Source organism: Pelodiscus sinensis, chromosome 15, assembly GCF_049634645.1.
Source record: "Pelodiscus sinensis isolate JC-2024 chromosome 15, ASM4963464v1, whole genome shotgun sequence".
NCBI lineage: Eukaryota > Metazoa > Chordata > Testudines > Trionychidae > Pelodiscus > Pelodiscus sinensis.
Window position 1 is genome coordinate 18,207,112 of NC_134725.1, and position 19,501 is coordinate 18,226,612.

The 19,501-nt window shown below is 45.6% G+C and overlaps 1 long non-coding RNA gene across 2 annotated transcripts in view; it reads left to right on the forward strand.

Annotated features, from left to right (window-relative positions):
* Nucleotides 1-18,995, forward strand: part of LOC112547737 (uncharacterized) — a 186,301-nt gene extending 167,306 nt beyond the window's left edge. For both annotated transcript variants that reach the window (XR_003091549.2, XR_003091548.2), the window contains one exon: nt 18,569-18,995. This is a non-coding gene — a long non-coding RNA (uncharacterized LOC112547737). The remainder of the gene's footprint in view (nt 1-18,568) is intronic.
* The last annotated feature ends 506 nt before the right edge of the window (nt 18,996-19,501 follow it).

Below are 19,501 nucleotides of genomic sequence, written 5' to 3' on the forward strand. Positions count from 1 at the left end.
CTAAGAGCCCTTAAAGGGCCACGGTCTGGCTACTGTGCTTGTGCCAGTTGCAAGGCTGCCAGCACCCAGCCAGCAGACCCTGCATCTGGCACAAGATGAGCCAGCCACCCGCTGCCACCCAGCCCTCTGCCTCTTCCCAGGACCAGGTTGGCGGCTTCCAGGAGCCTGCCCGGGGACACAAGGGATGGGTGCCCGCCTGGTCTAGTGCGGAGATCGTGGACCCCATCGAGGTTTGGGGGGAGGCCTCCAACATCCACGATCTCCACACTAGGCACAGGAAAGTGGCCGTCTAGGGCAGGAGAGCTGCCAGCCTGGCCACCAAAGGCCACATGCGAACCCAGGAGCAGGTTCGCATGAAAATCAAGTTGGTCCAGTGAGACCCCCAACCCTGAGCCCTGAGCTTAGAACATAAGAACATAAGAACGGCCGTACTAGGTCAGACCGAAGGTCCATCTAGCCCAGTAGCCTGTCTGCTGACAGCAGGCAGCACCAGGTACCCCAGAGGGGATGGACCGAAGACAATGACCAAGCCATTTGTCTCATGCCATCCATCTCCAGTCTTCCACAAACAGAAGCCAAGGACACCATTCGTACCTCCTGGCTAATAGCACTCCATGGACCCAACCTCCATGAATTTATCTAACTTCTCTTTAAATTTTGTTCTAGTTCTAGCCTTCACAGCCTCCTGTGGCAAGGAGTTCCACAGGTTGACTATGTTCTGTGTGAAGAAGAACTTTCACTTATTAGTTTTAAACCTGTTCGCCATTCATTTCATTTGGTGTCCTCTAGTCCCTCTATTATGGGAACTAATGAAGAACTTTTCTTTATTCACCCTTTCCACACCACTCATGATTTTATATACCTCTATCAGATCCCCCCTCAGTCTCCTCTTTTCTAAGCTGAAAAGTCCCAGTCTCTTTATCCTCTCTTCATATGGGACCTCTTCCAAACCCCTAATCATTGTAGTTGCCCTCTTCTGAACCCTTTCCAAGGCCAAAATATCTTTTTTGAGGTGAGAAGACCACATCTGTACACAGTACTGAAGATATGGCGTACCAAAGTTTTATACTTCCCCTCCTCCTTCTTCCCCTGACTTCCCCCTTCCAGCTCCCTCCTGCCTGGTTTCCACTTCCCCTCTCCCACCCTCTCTCTTCCCCTCTCCCACCTCCTTTTCCCAGTCTCCCCAGAGGCTAATCACCTTCCCTCTCCAGTTTTGTTAAATAAAGAGAGTTTCTATTTTTGAACACGTGTGCCCTATATTTTTTACATAAGGAAGGGGGGCTAGGGAGGGGTCAGTGGAAGGAGGTGAGGGAGGAATGGGGTACGAGCCCCCGATGGGGAGGACTGGGGTGGCTCTGCGGGCTCCTCGGAGTGGAAGCTCTCCTGCAGGGCCTCCTGGATCCTGACAGCCTCCCTAATGACTCCCCCGGATGGCAGCCTGCGACAAGTGCAGCCGGGCTGATGACCGAGTGCTGTGATGTGCCGAGTGTGGGCACTCAGGGCACTCCAAGACAGGACTGCTTTGCTGTCCCTCATCAAGTTAGACAAGCAAGCGGGGAACCCTGAGAACTGTCTGTCCGGTGTGGGGGTCGGGTCCCTTTAAGCACAGCCCTCGGCTAGCCTGAAGCAGCAGCTCCACACTCTAAGCCCTAATCTGATGCCCTGCCAGCACTGCTTCCGGCCAGCCTTAACTTCAGTTCAGGGTCCACTCAATGTGGACATGCTATTTCGAATTAGCAAAATGCTAATTCGAACTAGTTTTTAGATCTAGATGCACTAATTTGAATTAGCTTAATTCGAATTAACTAATTCGAATTAACTAATTCAAATTAAGTTAGTTCGAATTAGTGCTGTAGTGTAGACATACCCTCAGAAAAAGACATGTGTGGCTGAGGAAGAGGGAGTTCTTTCAGAAGAAGAGGAAAGAAGAAAAAGCACAGGTGCCCTGGTGGCCACTCCATCCTTAGTAATCACAGCTTAAATGCAAGATGGTGTCCATTCAGCATGGACACTCTCTTTAAAAAAAGCAGATTTTTTTTGTTGCACTTTTGTGTGTGGACACTCCCTTTTGGAAGGTTTTTTTTTTGGAAAATCTCTTTTGAAAAATTGTTCTTCCAAAAGAAGCCTGCAGTCTAGACATGGCTTGAGAGAGCTGACTCCATTTTCATTGACATTAGTGACTTGCCAGTGCAACTCCTTTGGCTTTGGCAGACTATAGTGTGAATTACAATGGGGTGAGAGGAGAAGAGACACAGGGCCCCTTAGTATTTTTATGTGTGCTGTTTAGTAGGCTGCCCATGCTTGTGAACATGTGCGTGTGTATATATGCACTAGCTTTGTGCTTAGGAGGGTGTGTATGTGTGTGTCTGTGTATGTGTGTGTGCGCAGGCACATTTATACACATGTACTAGCTTTGTATTTAAAGTGTGTTTGTGTGTGCACATGGACTAGCTTTGTGATTAGGGTGTGTCTATGTGTGTGTATGTGTAAGTACCTTGCTGCCGCTCCTGCAACTGCTGTTTGTTCAGCTAACAAAGCTGCTCTCATTCTGAAGCAAAATCACAAATGAGTAATTTGCAAATAGCAACTGTATGTTAAATACTAATTTGTATGTACATGTTTGGGTTGCCTTCCAAAGCCTATTTATCATTTTGCTTCCTCTGCATCTGCTTCTAGAAGGCATTTTTGCCAACTCTGCAGAACAGGAGCTCCCACTAACCATGTTCACACTTGTCTTGTTTGCAGCGCCTCTGGATGGAAAGTCATGATGGTTGTGACTGCCTTGTGGTTTCTCCTTCAGTGAGAAGTGCCAAGGCTCGGAGCCTGTTAGGGTTTCGATATGATAACAAATGCGGAACACTGAAAGTAATAAGCACTGGCATCTTATGTTTCCACCCATCTCCGGTTGTAGCTATTTATACAACTTGGAAAATCACTCAAGAAAACAAGAAGTGTAAACTGCCCCAGGCCTTGTTGTTACTTGGGACTCAGCCACCAATGATCAGTAACTGGTTTAGCTGCATTGGCACAAACCCTAAACGTGGACAAGGAAAGCAATGCTTTGCACCAATGCAGTTTACTCCTGCATGAAACCAGGGCACATTTCAGCTTCCTTGTGTCTAGCTAGAGTTTAACCCGGTGCAATGCTGCTAGCCACCAGCTATTTCATTGAGGCTCAACCTGGGGCTACATCTAGACTGCACGCCTTTTTTGACAGAGGCTTTGTCGACAGTATCTTTCAAAAAAGCCTCTGTTGAAAAAGAGCATCTAGATTACATTACACGGATCGAAAAATCGATCCGCTTTTTCGAAAAAGAGCATCCAGACTGCTGGACACTCTGTCAAAAAAAGAAGGCACCTGGAAGTGCTTCTGGCAGGGCATGGGGGCAACCTTTATTTCCAGGTGCTACTTCATATCCTTTGCAGAGACGTGTGCTTAAAGGGATCCTCTTGGACAGCCGTTGCTCTGGTCCTGCTTCTGGCTTGTCTACCTCCTAGAGGGAAAGCAAAGCTGCTGCAGTGCTTGCTCTGGTTGCCCTGCTTCCTCGGACACCACAGCAGTTTATTTGCAGGGGGGTTTTCTGCTTTTCACTGTGTTTTTGGCCATGGAGCCTGAGCTGCCCCAGGGTAGGTTATGGCCCCACGCTGTCATACTGCAGCTTCTGCTGCATCTGCATGACTCTGTCATGAATCTCCTGCCCCATGTGGACCTGGATCACACCCAGGAGACCCTCCTCCAGGATGCAGGAGCTCTGCCCTTGCCCCAAAACTTTTTTGAGGACAGGCAGATTTGGAGGCATACGACGAGTTCGGACTGGTGGGACCAGCTCATCATGCAACTCTGGGACGACAACCACTGGTTCCTCAACTTCCAGATGCAGAAGGCCACATTCCTGGAGCTGTGTGCCTGGCTCGTCCCTGCTCTGGAACACCAGGACACACACCTGCAGCCCGCCATTCCCCTGCCAAAGTGGGTCACAATCGTCCTGTGGAAGCTGGCCACCCCCGACAGCTACCACTCCGTGGGACATCAGTTTGGCGGGGGGAGGTCTACCGTTGGGGCTGTTTTGATGGAGGTAAGTCACTGTCTGGGGACAGGCCCTGTTGAGTGGGCAGGTTGTGAAAGGGGGACTGCCAGGCAAGGGCAAGAGGGAGTGGGGGATGGAGTGGCTCTTGAAGACTGCTTCTCGGCCACCCCTGCACTGATACGGGGGAGGGGAGTATCCTGACAAGAGGAAGGGTGGGTTGTGGGGGGGACGGTTCTCCTCCCAAGTGCTTAGGCAAACTGTCTAACTCTCTGGTTTCTGTCTGTCTATTTGTGCTGCAGGTGATGAGGGCCATCAATGCGAAGCTGCTGAAGAGGCTCGTCCATCTCAGGGACCTGGACAACATCACTGCCAGGTTTGCTGCCTTTGGCTTTCCAAACTGCGGAGGAGCCCTCCATGGGACACACATTGCAATCTGCGCAACGCCCCATCGAGCAGCCCAGTTTGTAAACAGGAAAGGCTACTATTCCATGGTGCTGCAGGTCCTCGTCAACCACTGGACATTCTGGAACTCCTATCTGTACTGCAGTTTGGAGGCAGAAACATTTTTCTCCCAGCGGCACCTCGTGCTCAGGGACGGGCAGATGCCGGTGCGCATAGTGGCCGACGCGGCCTACCCCTTGATGCTGTGGCTCATGAATCCCTACACCGGCCACCTGGATGTGAGCAAGGAGCTTTTCAACATGCATCTTAGCCAGGCTCGCATCCTGGTGGAATGCGCCTTGGTCCGACTGAAAGGGAGGTTCTGTTGCCTCCTCACATGCCTGGAGATGGGAGAACGTAACAACATCCCGGACGTTGTTGCAGCATGTTGTGCCTTTCATAAGCTGGTGGAGAGGAAAGAGGAGGCCTTCCTGTCAGGGTGGGGGGACAGGTGCTGATGGTGAGGAGAAGTAATTTCAGCAGCCCCGGAGGGCTGCCATCCGCCAGGCTCACCAGGCTGGTGTCCAAATCCAAGAGGCCCTGAGGGAGGGATTCTCAGAAGGAGCCCGCTGACTCTCCCCAGGGCCTCCCCCATGGTGGGTTTGGCCTGGCCCACCCCTACCTTTCCCTCCACAACCCTCACTCTCTTCCCATAAGACCCAGTTTTCTTTGTAAACAGAAATTTGTTTTATTAGAAACACTAGCAGTAAAGAAAATGTGTGAACTGTTTAACAAAACTTTATCTTTTTACTATTCAACTGTTTATAAACAAAGTAAATCTGTCAGTCAAAAATAAAGATTTTGTAACATAACTGAAATGTCCTTTAACTGGGGTGGTAGGAGACTGAAAACCTGGAGGGGGAGGGAGCTCGAGTAGGCCACTGCTTCCCCAATCGCAGGGTCCTGCCACCTTCCTGCAGCCTGGCATCGCCATGGCCTTGGGATTGGGTGGAGCGAGAGCCAGGTCTGGCCTGGGTTGGGGGGGGGGGGCACTGTTGGGCCTGTGAGGGCTCAGGAGCAGGAGGGGCTGGGGGGAAGGGAGGCTGGAGGAGCAGGGGCCTGGTGTTCTGGAGGAGCGGTGCCCATGACAGGGGCAGGCAAGGTGAAGACCTCCTGCATTGTGGCAAAGATGGTAGTGCGGTGCTGGACCAGCTCGTTCAGCAGCCTGGCGCGCCACTCGGCCTCTGCCTCCGTCCTCTGCTGGAAGAGGAGACCATCACTGTCTGTGTGCACCCCCGCTGTCCCCAAGGGCATGCCGTGGCTGTCAAGGGCTCTCCTTTGGACAGGAGACTCAGGGTGTTAAACGTGACGCTGCGTGTGAGTTGGGCAGTGGCCTGAAAGCCTCACAAGGGCCCCACAATAGCAATGGGACTAGATGGCCCCTCACACTGTGCAGTGACCCCTCGAAGCACTCACCTGATGATCCCTCCCTGATGTCCATGGATGCCTGGGAGGCCTGGGGGGTCTGAAGGACTGGCTCCTGGGAGAGGGTCCCTGCTGCTTCTTCTTCCTCCTCCTCCTCTTCCTGGAGCAGCTCTCCTGCCTTTCCTGCCTGGTCGTCTTCCCTCGGGGTCAGTCCATGGACTCCACCACACACAGTAGAGTCTGGGCTCCCCCACTGCCCAGGATCTGCTCCAGATCCTCGTAGTAAGGGCAGCTCTGTGGGGCTGCCCGGAACAGGAGCCCTGGTCCTGAGCCTTGGTATATCTCTGCTGCAGCTCTTTGACCTTGGCCCTCACTTGTGCCATGGTGCAGGGGTGATGCCCTTTGGTGGTCAGTCCCTGGGCCAGGTGCTTGTAGATGTCTGCATTCCTGCGGCGTGTCTCAGGGCCTGCAGGGCTTCTTCCTGGGACCAGAGCTTCAGCAGGTTTTTTATTTCTGGCCCTAACCAGGCTGGTGCCCACATTTTGGTGCCCCTGGGTGGGTCCTCCTCTTTGTCCCAAGAAGGGCCAGGGGGGCCTTGAGGCTGGGACATGGCTAGCATGGCTGGCATGGGTGCTCTGGTTAGCTGCCAGAGAGCAATGCCTGTCTAGGTGTCTCTGCCTTTAAGAGGCTGCAGCCAGGAACCACAGAGGTGCTCTACATGTAAAGGCTAGACTGTCCACCAGGGCTTCTTCCTGGAGGCCTTTTTTTTTTCAGCAGAACTGGCTCCCTGCATTCACACACACCTTTTGTCGACAGATCTCTGTCGACAAAGGCGTTCTTCCTCATAAAACAAGGTTTACCGCTGTCAACAAAACCGCCATGTTCTGTCGAATTACTGTTGACAGAATGTGCCGGTAGTCTAGTCACAGGTATCGTTTTTTCGAAAAAAGGCCACTGGGATCTATAGACCCTCATGTGTATCCATTTCCAGCTCTCTATCATAACTGCCCAGTTAGCTTGATGGCAAGATGATATTTTGGTTTATTACTGTTACTTTATGGCTAGGAGCAGCATTCACTGTGAGCTGTGCATTTGTGCAGCTGCTTAGGAGAGATTCAAATGCTGCTTAGCTGATTAGCAGAGTGCCCACAGCTAGGTTTTATTTCTACTAGTGGTGCACATTCACTTATGCCTGCATGCACATAAAAATCTATTTCTTACATGCATGAAAAAAAGCCACATAGATTAAAAAGATGGATGAGGCCCATGTTCTTAGGTATTGTATCAGCCCAGACACGACCATCAAGAGTTTACAATCTAAGTGAGATTTGGGCTCATCTTTAATTTGGGCAGGCCACCTGAAATCTGACTAAGAAATAAAATCCTAATGAGGAAATAGAAGGTGGTAAGTTTGCTATAATTTCCTATAGCCCATTTCAGAGGGAATCAAAACAGAATCCTCACAGCCAAAGGGAGTGAGAGTGATGAAATTGCAGCTCCCGCGGTTTGCACAAAGAAGATCAATGCAGATCTCTCTGGAGCCCAGATTCTGGAGTGGTTGGCATTGTATGTGAACTGGAATTTCCTGTAAACCAAGTGCCCTTGCCATAAAAAAGAAATGACCAGGAAACAGCTGCGCACATGCAAAGCACTTTTACTACTTGCCTGGTGTTTTCCTCAGCATCACATTTTAATTTCTTTTTTCCCAAAATGCTTAAGTCCTGTGCAAACAATTTTATTTTCCCCCAGCTTCCTGCCAAAAGAAACAGCTCCATTTTGGGTGACCAGCTTAGCACACACCCCATATTGTCTGGAAGTCAGAGGATGGGGATTATTAACTGGAGGTAGAAAAATGCTGATATTTTATCAGCCATAGAGTAAACAGATAAAGCGGAAACCGCTCAATATTTTTCTGAAACCTTAATAATGGGTTGATAATCTCATAAGCCTACATACTTCCTGTGATTCAAAAAGAACTGAATGTACTGAACATTCACAGCACAAGTTACTCACTCTTCCAAAGGCTAGATACCAACAGTCTATATGGAGACAGGGCATAGGAGATGCAAGTCACTTTCCAGTCTTCTGATTCATAATGAAGAGCCAAATGGAGCAACAGAATTTGTTCCAGGACCTGATAAATTTCTCAGATATGGTGATGGTCAATTCTATGTATGTATGTATGTATGTATGATATAATACATACACCCAAATAATGCATGACCCACTGAATTTTGTGGGCTCTACATTTCTTAGCCATAAGTAGCTAAAAACCTAGACAGAGACAAGTGGTTTGGCCTCTGAAGTTATTTTCTGCACAACAACTAGACTCCACGGCTGGCCCATACCATATGATTTCGGCTCATGGATTTGGGCTATGAGGTAGTTTCATTGCTGTGTAGACTTTAGGTTCAGGCTAGAGATTGGACTCTGGATCTGTACTCAGGATCCAGCCAGCTGAAGCCTAGAAGGCTACACAGCTATAAAACAGTCCCACAACCCAAGTCAGCTGGCATGGGTCTGCCAGGATTTTACTTTACTATGTAGACATGCAAGAGTATAATTGTTTCAGGTTCTAAATTAGCATGTATTACAGATCAAGGCAAGACCCATGTGTGTGGCGGGAGGATGATGTCATACCTGTCTACTGCCAGGTTCTTATACCTTCCTCTTAAGCATCTGGTACTAGCAACTCTCAGAAGCAGAATACTGGACTAGACAGACCTTTGGTCTGATCCAGTCTGGTTGTTCCCATGTTCCTATGAGCCTGAACCAAACAGGCTTTCCTTAGTGATGGTGGAGCTTGTGTCCTAAGCTGTGTCTAAATGTTATGACTAGCTGCATTCACTAGAAACTGTCAAATCCTACTCAAACACTGTCTTGATTAGGACCAGATAAATACCTAAATAGAAAGACAGATGCACACCCCAGTTCTAGACTGTCCTGTGCTTTGAAGAAGTTTAGATCCTTATTGTGGCTTCACTCCACTTCTGTTTGAGAGCTTACAGGAACAGGATACCATACTCCAAGAGGCTCTGGGAGACAGACCTATAGTCTCCTATAGACAACCACCTAACCTCAAGATGATTCTTACCAACAACCACAGGACATACCACACTAATACCAACCCTGGTACCTTCCCTTGCAACAAACCCCGTTGCCAGCTTTGTCCACATATTCATTCTGCTGATACCATTATTGGACCTAACCAAGTGAGTTATAAGATCAAGAACACATATTCCTGTGCATCCAGAAATATAATTTATGCTATCATGTGCCGAAAGTGTCCGTCTGCTATGTACATTGGACAAATGTCTCAGACACTTCGCCAAAGGATTAATGCCCACAAAACAGATATCAGACAAGATCACAAAGAAAAAACTATTTCTTGCCATTTCAACCAGAAAGGACACTGTCTCAACGACTTCACCACCTGCGTTCTTCTACAAAGACCTTTTACATCTGCACTTGAAAGGGAATCCTCTGAACTGTCATTCATGTTAAAATTCGACACTCTCCGGGGGGGGGGGGGGGCGAATTGAACAAAGACCCCAACTACCTTACCCATTACCAGGATAGCTTCCCCAATTATCACCTCTAATACCACTAGCTCACAGACATCTAACTTTCCCCACCTCTAATATCATTAACTCACAGACACTTACCTTCCTTCCTTCCCGCCCCCCCCCCCCCCGCATCCCCCTTCTGTTCTGAAATGTGATTTGTCCTTTTCATATGTGTTCATTTTTTTAATTGTATCCTTTGGTATATATGGTTGTGACTATTTTCTTCCACTATTTGATTTGAGGAAGTGGGTCTGGCCCACGAAAGCTCATCATCTAATAAACCATCTTGTTAGTCTTTAAAGTGCTACATAGTCCTGCATTTTGCTTCTGAAACCAATGGTTCTTTTAGTCTAAACATAACATTACACTAGCTTAGTCTTCGATAGTCCTTGTGTCTCTGGAAGAAATTCAAACTTTCTGTCCTCTGCAGCCCTGTAAAGAGATCAGCACTGCAGGGCTTCCCTGCTGCCCACATGACTTCATTTTCATTTTGTAATCAGAAAGCAATGTGGTGCATAAACACCACTGCCAAAGCCTGGGGTAGTACTGCAGTCTTCTCTTCCTGTAAATTGTCATCAGGAATCTGCCCTTCTGGCAGAGGGCTAATTTCATACTAATAAGCTATAGCACTATGTATTATGAGACTAACCCTAAAGTCCATACTCAAAATGTAAATACTCCCATTTGTTTCAGTGGGACAATTCATGAGTCGGGGCTTCAGGATTGGACTCTATAAGACCTCGGCATGCACATCATTATTCAGTTGGCTCCTTCTGTTTGTTTAATGCAACTGCTAATAATTAACCTTCACTGTGGTTATTAATGGACTTTCTCTAAATCAGAACCAGATACATACCTCATCTGTTTAAAAATATGAACAAAGACAAAGTGACCTCTCCCTAACTCACTGGTATATGGGTAGTAAGAGTCCTTGGAGGGAAACACAGGGAATTTTGATTTTTGAACTGAGTATAACTCATTAAATGAAAAGCCCAAAGGGATTTTCCGTGTTTTTTCTTAAAGGTGTATTTCCCCACATTACTCTGCTTCCGTTGTACAGCAAATGGCAAATGGTTGGTATCACTTTAAATGAAGGCACTGCTGATACATTTTAGATGTTCTTTTAATATGTATTTGATCGTTGTCAATGCAACCTAGTTTGGTCTCTACCAATGTTTCATAAGGCATGTTAGGGAATGTCTACACAGCAGAGTTAAAGCTGAAATAAGTTATGCAAGTTGAGCTACATCAATTGCGTAGCTTAAATTGAAATAGTTTAACTCTGCTTTTGGTGCTGTCTACACAGTGGGAAGTCCGAGAAAGAGCACTCTTCCTCCAACTTCCCTTACTCCTCATGAAATGAGTGTTACAGGAATTGGAACAAGAAATCCTCCAGCTCGACGTTATTTCAACATTATGCCAAAATAACTGCTTGCTGTGTAGATGCAGACTATGTTATTTTAAAATAATGTCAGTTATTCAAAAAAAATGCTGCTGTGTAGACATAGCCTTCAAAAATATAGTATGGGAAATATAGCTTAAAATAATAATTACTACCGTTTCATGGCATGTTGTGAGTGAACATGAAGGACTGGATCCTCTAAGACAGCTTTGTGGCTTCCCTGACCCTGGGACAAATCAGCCTCTTGTTCAGGTTACAGCAGCCTAAACAGCCCCTTAGAATCTGTTCTGACAGCTCAGGATCACTGGAGCATCTTGCACTCTAGTTCCCCCTTCCTTGCTCCCGGCATTTTATGATGGAGGGTGATGGGACTCACTGATTAAAATGGAGTAAGAGGAGAATGCAGATCCATGTGACTCACACCTAGCCTAGGGATAGAGATGGATCCTAGCTATTTCTGCTTGCAAGAGTGTGGGTAGAAGGAAAGCAGGAGGATAAGTGGCATATAAATGGGACCACACTTAGCCCCCCCCCCCAATAATGACTTTTCTAGTTGATTAACATGTAACACTGAAGACCTTCAAAATCTCATGCAGCACCTCTGAGCTTAGAAGAGGATTCTGGCGCACGATCTTTGGGGTATGGTGGTATAGAACAGAGGAGAATGGGAGACTCACAATTTCAGCATGGACTCCTTTGGTCATTTCATAAACCCTGATAAGAAAGAGTTGAAAAAACAGCAGCACTGCAGATCCAGTGGGTCTGGGCAGCTCTTCTCAAGTGCTGCTGATGGGTTTCCCAGGAGATCTGGCTCCCATTCTCTAGGGATTCATGCCATTTCCCTTTATGAATTCCTGTTTTCCGTCCATGCAAAAGCAAAATGGAAAGCCAATAAATGAGTGAAGGGTGCCAGTAAGGCCAAGTAGGATAAGCCTTGAAATAATGTTTTCTCCTATTCTTTCCCTCTTTCTGTTTTCGTGGTTCCCGCAGTAATAACTAAATATTGACATGCAATGTTCACCAAACCAGAAAAATGAGCACATGAATAAACAGGGTTTTCTGACTACAATCCTCGTTTGTACTCTGTGGGTCAAACCATGGACAGACTCAGCCTGCTCCCACCTGCCATGGCATTGACTTCAATTCAATACCCACGGGACTGCACGGGTTATAAACCACCAAAGGGTCTGGCCCTTTGCAGAAGTCCTGGAAAAGCCTGATGCCACACTAAAATTACTGGCTGGTGAGAGCACTGGGGCTTGGCCACTGTGAGAGTCTGTTCTGGTCACCCTCAGGATAGATCAAACATTAAGGAAGAGAGACCTCCCAGACCCTAGGGATTTGCATGGAAAGAGTGTGAATTTATAGGATACACAAATGTCTCTATCCACCCACAAGCCTGGATTCCCCAGCAGGTGTTTCATCGAGCTGGGTTTGGGAAATGTATATTTATCCAGCAAAGCTCAGCTCAGATGTAACATCTGTTTTTCAGCAAGGTCCTGCTTTTTACATAGTTTTACAGCTGGGCTGATTGAGGAACAAGGGGGTCCAGTGACTTGCTCAGGTTCAAAATGTTAGGCAGCAGCTTAAATGGGATTAGAACCCAGGATGCTCTTGGTTTAGTCCTTTGCTTTCTTTCACCGCTGTTAGTTCACATGGCCTAGTAAGGGTTCAAGGTGAAACTATTAATGATATTGGTACTGGCTGAGTAGCTCCATCTCTGAAGAAACATCCAGTAATTTGCCTACAAGAAAGGGAGTCGGTTGCCAATTAAATTTCAGCTGCACACCAGTCTGGGTTTAGCATGCATAGACTCAAGCCCTGACGAGACCAGCAAGAGTAGAGCTGTGTTAGAGGTGGGAAGTTCCATTTCTCAGAGGATTTATCAGATTTCAAAAATCTGAAGTTGAAATTTGTTCTAAATACAGATGAAAATGGAAATTTTTAACATTCTCCACTAAGGGGAAAAATTCAGGTCATTTGACACTTTATTTTGGTAAAAATTTTATTTTGATTTTGACTTTTTTTATTCTGCAATATAATATAAAATGTACAAGAAAATAAAAGCATTTTGAAGTGGAAAGTCATTTCAAAAAACAAAAAACCAAAATATTTCATTCCAAAAAATGTCAAAAGAGGGCATTTTTACATTGCCAGAAATGTATTTTGTTTTGTTTTGTTTTCTTAACCAAAATTCAGGGGGAGCTGAACTGATTTTGTGACATATTTAAATTTTGACAGAGTTATATATTTCAGTAGATTATGGTTCTCTCAAATGTCTTCAACCAGCTGTAATTATGACAGTTTATTCTGACTTCCTACATAACACAAATATTAGAACTTCAACCAGTAATTTCTTCATCACACCCATAACTTCTGTTGGAGTGATAGTGGAGCTTTTAGAAAAATATCCAGATTTAATTACAAGAACACCAGGGATGGAGAATCCATCACATCTTTAGGTAGGTAGTTCCAATAGTTAATTTTCTGCAACTAGTTTCTAATCTGTATTTGTTTAGTTTCAGATGCCAATCATTGGGTTTCATTAGACCTTTTCCTGGTAGGTTAAATATCTATCTGCTTTCAGAAATCTATTTCTCCTGAAGGTATTTTGAAAACTGTGATGAAGGCACCAAAAGCTTTTCTTGAATAAACAAAATAGATTGAACTTAACTCTCTCAGCATAAGACATATTTTCAAAGCCTTGAATCATTCTTGTAGCTCTTTTCAGTGTCTTTCTTGAAGTGTGGACACCAAAACTGTATTTGAACCAGTGTTTGAACAGTGAACTCAGTAATGCCATAAACAGAAATATCTCCTCTCTCAACTCTTATTTATTGTTCGTATGTGTACATGCCTAGGGATCACATTTGCCTTCTTAGCAACAACATTGTGTTGGGAGCTCATATTCAACTGATTATCTACCATGATCCTTATGACCATCTCACTGCTTTCCAGAATAACAGCTCCCATCTTGTAAAGATGACCTACATTCTTTGTTCCTAGATGTCTGACTTTACATTTGGCTTTACAAAAATGCATGTTGTTCAACTCCACTCACAGTTCCAGTCCAGATTGCTCTATATAATTGACTTATTTTCATCATTATTTACCACAGCACCAGGTTTTACGTTATCTGCAAATTTTACCTGCAATGATTTTAGGTTTGCTGCCAGTGCACTTTTAGAGATAGTGAAGAGCAGAGGGTCAAAAACAGATTTCCTGTGGGCCCACTTAGAAACACCCTAATTAGCTGATAATTCCCTTTTTATAATCACTTTTTGATCATTATGAGTTAATAAATTTTTAATCCATTTAAAATAGTAGTATTTATTTTTTATAGTAGTTATTTTTTATTACAGTGTTCTGCAGGACTAAATCAAAAGTCTTACAGTACTCTACATATATTATGTAAACACAATGATTGTTTTTCAGCAAAATTTGTAATCCCATAAAGCATCAATATCAAGTTGGTTTGACTGATTTTTAATAAAAACATACTGATTCATATTAATTATGTTGCTATTTTTAATGTTTAATTTTATTCTTTATTATTTTAATTTTTTGTTTTATTAATTATTTATATAAGAGTTTCTATTATTTTTCCTGGGATCAGTATCTGCTACCTAGCCTGTAATCACTCAGATCAGTGTTTCTGAAAGTGTTCCCTGGAATCACTTTGAGAAACACATGAATTGGCTGTCCCGGTTTGCTTATTTACCAGCGCTGTGGCAACCTCACGGCTCCCATTGACTCCATTTCGCTGACTCAGAGTAGTCTTGTGGTACCTAAGCCCTGGCTTGCACTAGGACTTCATTTTTATAATAGTCCCCCCTTTCCCCGGTTGAATTTATAAGGGGAGTGTCCACACTACCAAATCCATTATTTCAAAATAACAGGCCGCAGAATTTTGAAATCTGTACTCCTGCTTTTCATCAGGAGTAACGCTAATTCTGAAATACTTATTTAGAAATAACAGTAGTGTGGATGCTCCAGTGCTGCTATTTTGAAATCATTACTCCCCAAAGTAATTTGAACGAATTACTCCCCAGTGCTTCCTGGGACTCTAAGTCTGAGGTAATGCATCAACATTAACAGAGCCTGCCTTGGACTAATTTTGAGGCTTCCCTGCAGTGTGGACACTATAGTTTGAATTTGTTAAATCTGGACTTATTAAGTCGAATTTACTAATTTTGAAATAGTTTCCCAGTGTAGACATGACCTTAGAGACTAACAAAATTATATAGGATTATGAGTTTTCATGGGTAAACCCCTTCATCAGATGAGTTGAAGTGGAAATAATATAGAGTAATAGAAGAGAGGTGCTAGGGGACGGGAGCTGAGGAAAGATTGTTCGAGGTCAGCCATAAAAATGTTGGCATATTGTGGGCTTGTGTGGGTATCCGTAGCAGTGCTGCAGAATTGAAGGGGTAAATTGTCCTCAAATTGGAAATAGTTGTGGGTGAGGACAAAGCCACATAGTTCAGTCACCCAGTGTGCTGTGGTATCTTTGGGGATACTGTTCCTGACTGCTTATAGTCCATCCCCATGTGGAATGTTGATGTAAAGAGCTTCTACATCCATGGTGGCTAGGATGATGTTTTCAGGAAAAGTTTTGATAGGCTGTAGTTTCTACAGAGATGCGGTAGTTTCCAAAGACAGCTAGGAGTGATGGTAGCATGGAGTCTGAGGAAAAAGTCAACGTAGTCAGATAATCCTGCAGTAAGGGGCCAATGCCTGAGATGATGAGACATCTGGGATTTCCAGGTTTATGGATCTTAGGTAGCAGATGGAATACTCCTGACCAGGGATCTGGAGGTTCATTTGTGTACATTTGTTCTCAAGTTGTAGCAGGGAGTTTCTTGAGCAGATGGTGTAGTTTCTCTTGGTATTCCTCAGTGGAATCAGAGGACAGAGGCCTGTAGAATATGATGTTGGTTAGTTGTCTGGCAGCCTCCTGTTCACAATCTGACCTATTCGTGATGACTATTCTGGATATTCTTTAGCATTTCAAAATCTGTTGAAATAAGCATTATTGGTTCAGAAAGCTCCCAATTCTGCTGATTTAAAATATTTAATTTTAATAGCTATTTAATATTCTCTGTAGGTTGAATAGAAAGTATTTCCTTGTCACATTAAATATTAATACATTATTCTGATTTTTCACAGTACAAAACAAAAATAGACTATTGCTGCCTTTTCTGCATCACGATTGACAATTTTACCATCCTTATATATATATATGTATATGTTCCTGATATAGTTAAATAATTCCTTCTTATTGTCCTTATTCCTACAGACGGCATCTTTAGCTTCCTCTAGTAGTTGTCTACATTTCTTAACTGCTGATTTGTAGTCACAGCTATCTATGTTCCCATTTTTCTCTCTTACATAATTTTATTTATTTTCAATTGCTATTTTCATTTCCCCTCTTTACTAGGAGTTTAGGTTGAAGTGGTTATTATAACAACATAAAGGTATTTTGGCCCCACTTCAGGTAAGCACTTAAGATCCATTGAAGTTGACATACTTAGGTCCTGTTGAAGTTAAACTTGTGCTTTTGTACTTAAACCTTAGATGAATCAGGATCTCAAGGAGCTCTGAACTCTGCAGAGGAAGCACAAAGGGCCTCTCTTTACCGTACTGACTTTCAGGATTGGTCATTTTCTTCTCCAAAATCTTACAATAATACCTAGCATTTATACAGAAGCATAATGGGTGCATGGGCAGCACTTGGTCCCTAATGTACATGTCTCTCTCCTTGATGTCAGTAGAACCTGGGTTTCATTCTCAAACTCTGAATTTGTCTGACTTCTGCTTCCAATCATTAGATTTTATTTTTAGTCTTCTCACTTTTTATTTTCTAACAGTCTCCCACTCTGTACTCCCAGTTGTGGAGTGCAAATACCTGTGGTCACAATTGTCCTCTATATGTCTCATTATCTTATCTGTAGGTGCAGTCAAGCAAGGACTCCTGTGCCTGGCATCAGTGGGATGCACAAAGATTTGCACTCACAAAATTACTAGTGCAACACAAGAAGCCAATTTCCAAAATCACAAAGAGAAATCTCATATTGGCCAAGCCAATAGGAGCTGTCCTAAACTTTCCTGAGCAGCAACCAGTTTTCAGGATAGCAGGATTTGAGCATTTGAGATACATTCAACTTTTCAAATGTATCATGAAATCATTCACAAGTTATGTAGTTTATAGCCTGCCTTCATTGTCCCTGCCTTCCTATGTCTGTCTATAAAGCAAGAAAAACTATGCATCTCTGCTGTATACCCCCTATAATTTTGTATTTGTCATGAATCTTCAGGATACCATGTGGCCAAGGTAGATAAAAGTGAGCACCACAGGTTTAAAGCTAGAGTTGGAATTAAAAACAGTGGGTCTGATTCTTCATTGCATTGCAGCTTATGTCATGATTTAAATATGCTGGCTACGTCTCGATTGGCATGATTTTCCGCAAATGCTTTTAACGGAAAAGTTTTTCTGTTAAAAGCGTTTGCAGAAAAGAGTGTCTAGATTGGCACGGATGCTTTTGCACAAAAGCACTTTTTGCGGAAAAGCGTCCGTGCCAATCTAGACGCGGTTTTGCGCAAGAAAGCCCCGATCACCATTTTCACCATCTTCACCAAATACATTTGCGCAAGAGGGCTTTTTCCCAAACGGGAGCAGCATAGTATTTGCGCAAGAACACTGACAATCTTACATTAGATTGTCAGTGTTCTTGCGCAAATTCAAGCGGCCAGTGTAGACAGCTGGCAAGTTTTTCCGCAAAAGCAGGGTATGCCTTAGGGTATGTCAACACTGCAGGGTTAGACACAGCCTTAGGGTATGTCTACACTGCAGGGTTTTTCCAGAAAAATGGCTGTTTTTCTGGAAAAAATACACTTATGTCCACACTGCTATTGTGTTCTTTCAACAGAAAATTGAAAGAAGGGAGGGGTTTTTCCGACAGCAGTAAACCTCTTTCTATGAGGAAGAAACCTTTTTCTGAAAGAGCTTTTTCGGAAAAAGGCATGTGTGGATCTGGAAGAGAGTTTTTCGAAAGTAGAGGCCTCCAGGAAATAGCACAGGTGCCATGGTGGCCACTCCATCCAAAGTAATCAGAACTCTATAGTTTCTGTCTCCTGACAGCTCTTAAAGCTGCAGGCACCCAGGACAAACCTTGTGGCAGGTAGCTGGCCCTGGGAGCTGCACTGGATCACACAGCTCTCCCTGCCACACAAATTCAGAATGATGGCCCTGCCACAAACACCTTGAGGCCCCCTTGACCCTTACATTGAGCAACACCAGGGCTCCAGGACCCATCCTGGGGCACCCAACTCTGTGCACCCTTCTGGTCTGGAGCAGAGATTCTATCCCTCCTCGAGCTGTGTGGGGGAGGAGGAGACCCTGCAGGATCTCTGCTCCTGGTGTAGAAACACCAACATCTATGGACAGATGGCTGAGGCCCTGGCAGAAAGGGGACGCCCCACCCCCCCCCACTCCCTGACATTAGAACAGGTCCAGAGTAAAGCTAAGGAGCTCTGCCAGGGCTCCGCCAGGGGCAGAACTCCACTCCTGCTCCCATTTCCAGGAACTCCACCAGATCCTGAGGGGTGGGGAAGCTCTTTTCCCACTTGCGCTGATGGACTCGTGGCTTGAGACACAAATGACCTTGCCCCCGGGACTGTTGGTTGCTTCTCACAATGGAGGGCAAGGCTTCGGGGACACTGTGTGCATGGATGACTAACCCCCTCTCCCTCTTTATTCTACACAGCGAGAACAGCTGATGCTGAGGGGCGATCCATCCAGTAGAGGCAGCCACCGGACCTCGGGGGAGCCACAAGAGCACGAGGGTCCATGAGGACCTCCTGTGGCAGCAGTGGGCATCCTGCGCAACAGGCAGCAAACCTCGGCACAGAAGGTCTGGGAGGATGCTGAATGGCAGAGCCGCATGTAGGACCAACTTGTGCGGCAGGGCAACAACATGTGTGACATTATGCAGGAAATGATGACACACCCAGCTGTGCTCTCTGCTCCTGTTTTCTTCCCGCCTGCTCCCCCTACTATGCCCAGGCCCCCACTCCCTGGCCTCCAAGCGATGCCTAGGCTCCCTCCCCCTGTTATGCCTATGCCCAGCCCACTGCTATTCCCGTGTCTCCTCTCCCTGCCATCCTGCCATCCCTGTCCTTGCTTCAGGCCCCCTCCTGCCCACAACCAATTGTTGTTGCAGGCCCCACTCATCCCCAAGTTCGCTGAGGTCCCCAGACCCAAGTGTTGCTTCCAGCAACATTCCCAGGCCTGAGCCCCCCTTCTTCCTCCCCCACCCAGGTTCTCAGCCTCCCTCCCTCCCTCCCAGTTTATTGTATTATAAAAAATACAAAGTTTGTTCTGTTCAAATCAAAACAAGTGTGTTTACTGAGAGTTCAGGGAAGGGGAGAAGGGAGGGGCTGTGGTGGGAAAGGCATGGGGGGCAAGGCATGGACCCCTAGTGGGGAGGCCCTGAGGAGAGTTACTGGGGTCCTTGAGAGAAACTCTCACTTGGGGCCTCCCAGATGTGCACCCCCACCTCATGGGCCTGGAAGATAGCAGCTGTCCATGGCTGCTCAAAGGCCCTCCCTTCATGGCCAGACTTTGCCCCCTACCCAGTAGGAAGGCCTCCCCCTTCTTCTGCACAATGTTGTAGAGGACACAACACGCTGACACCACC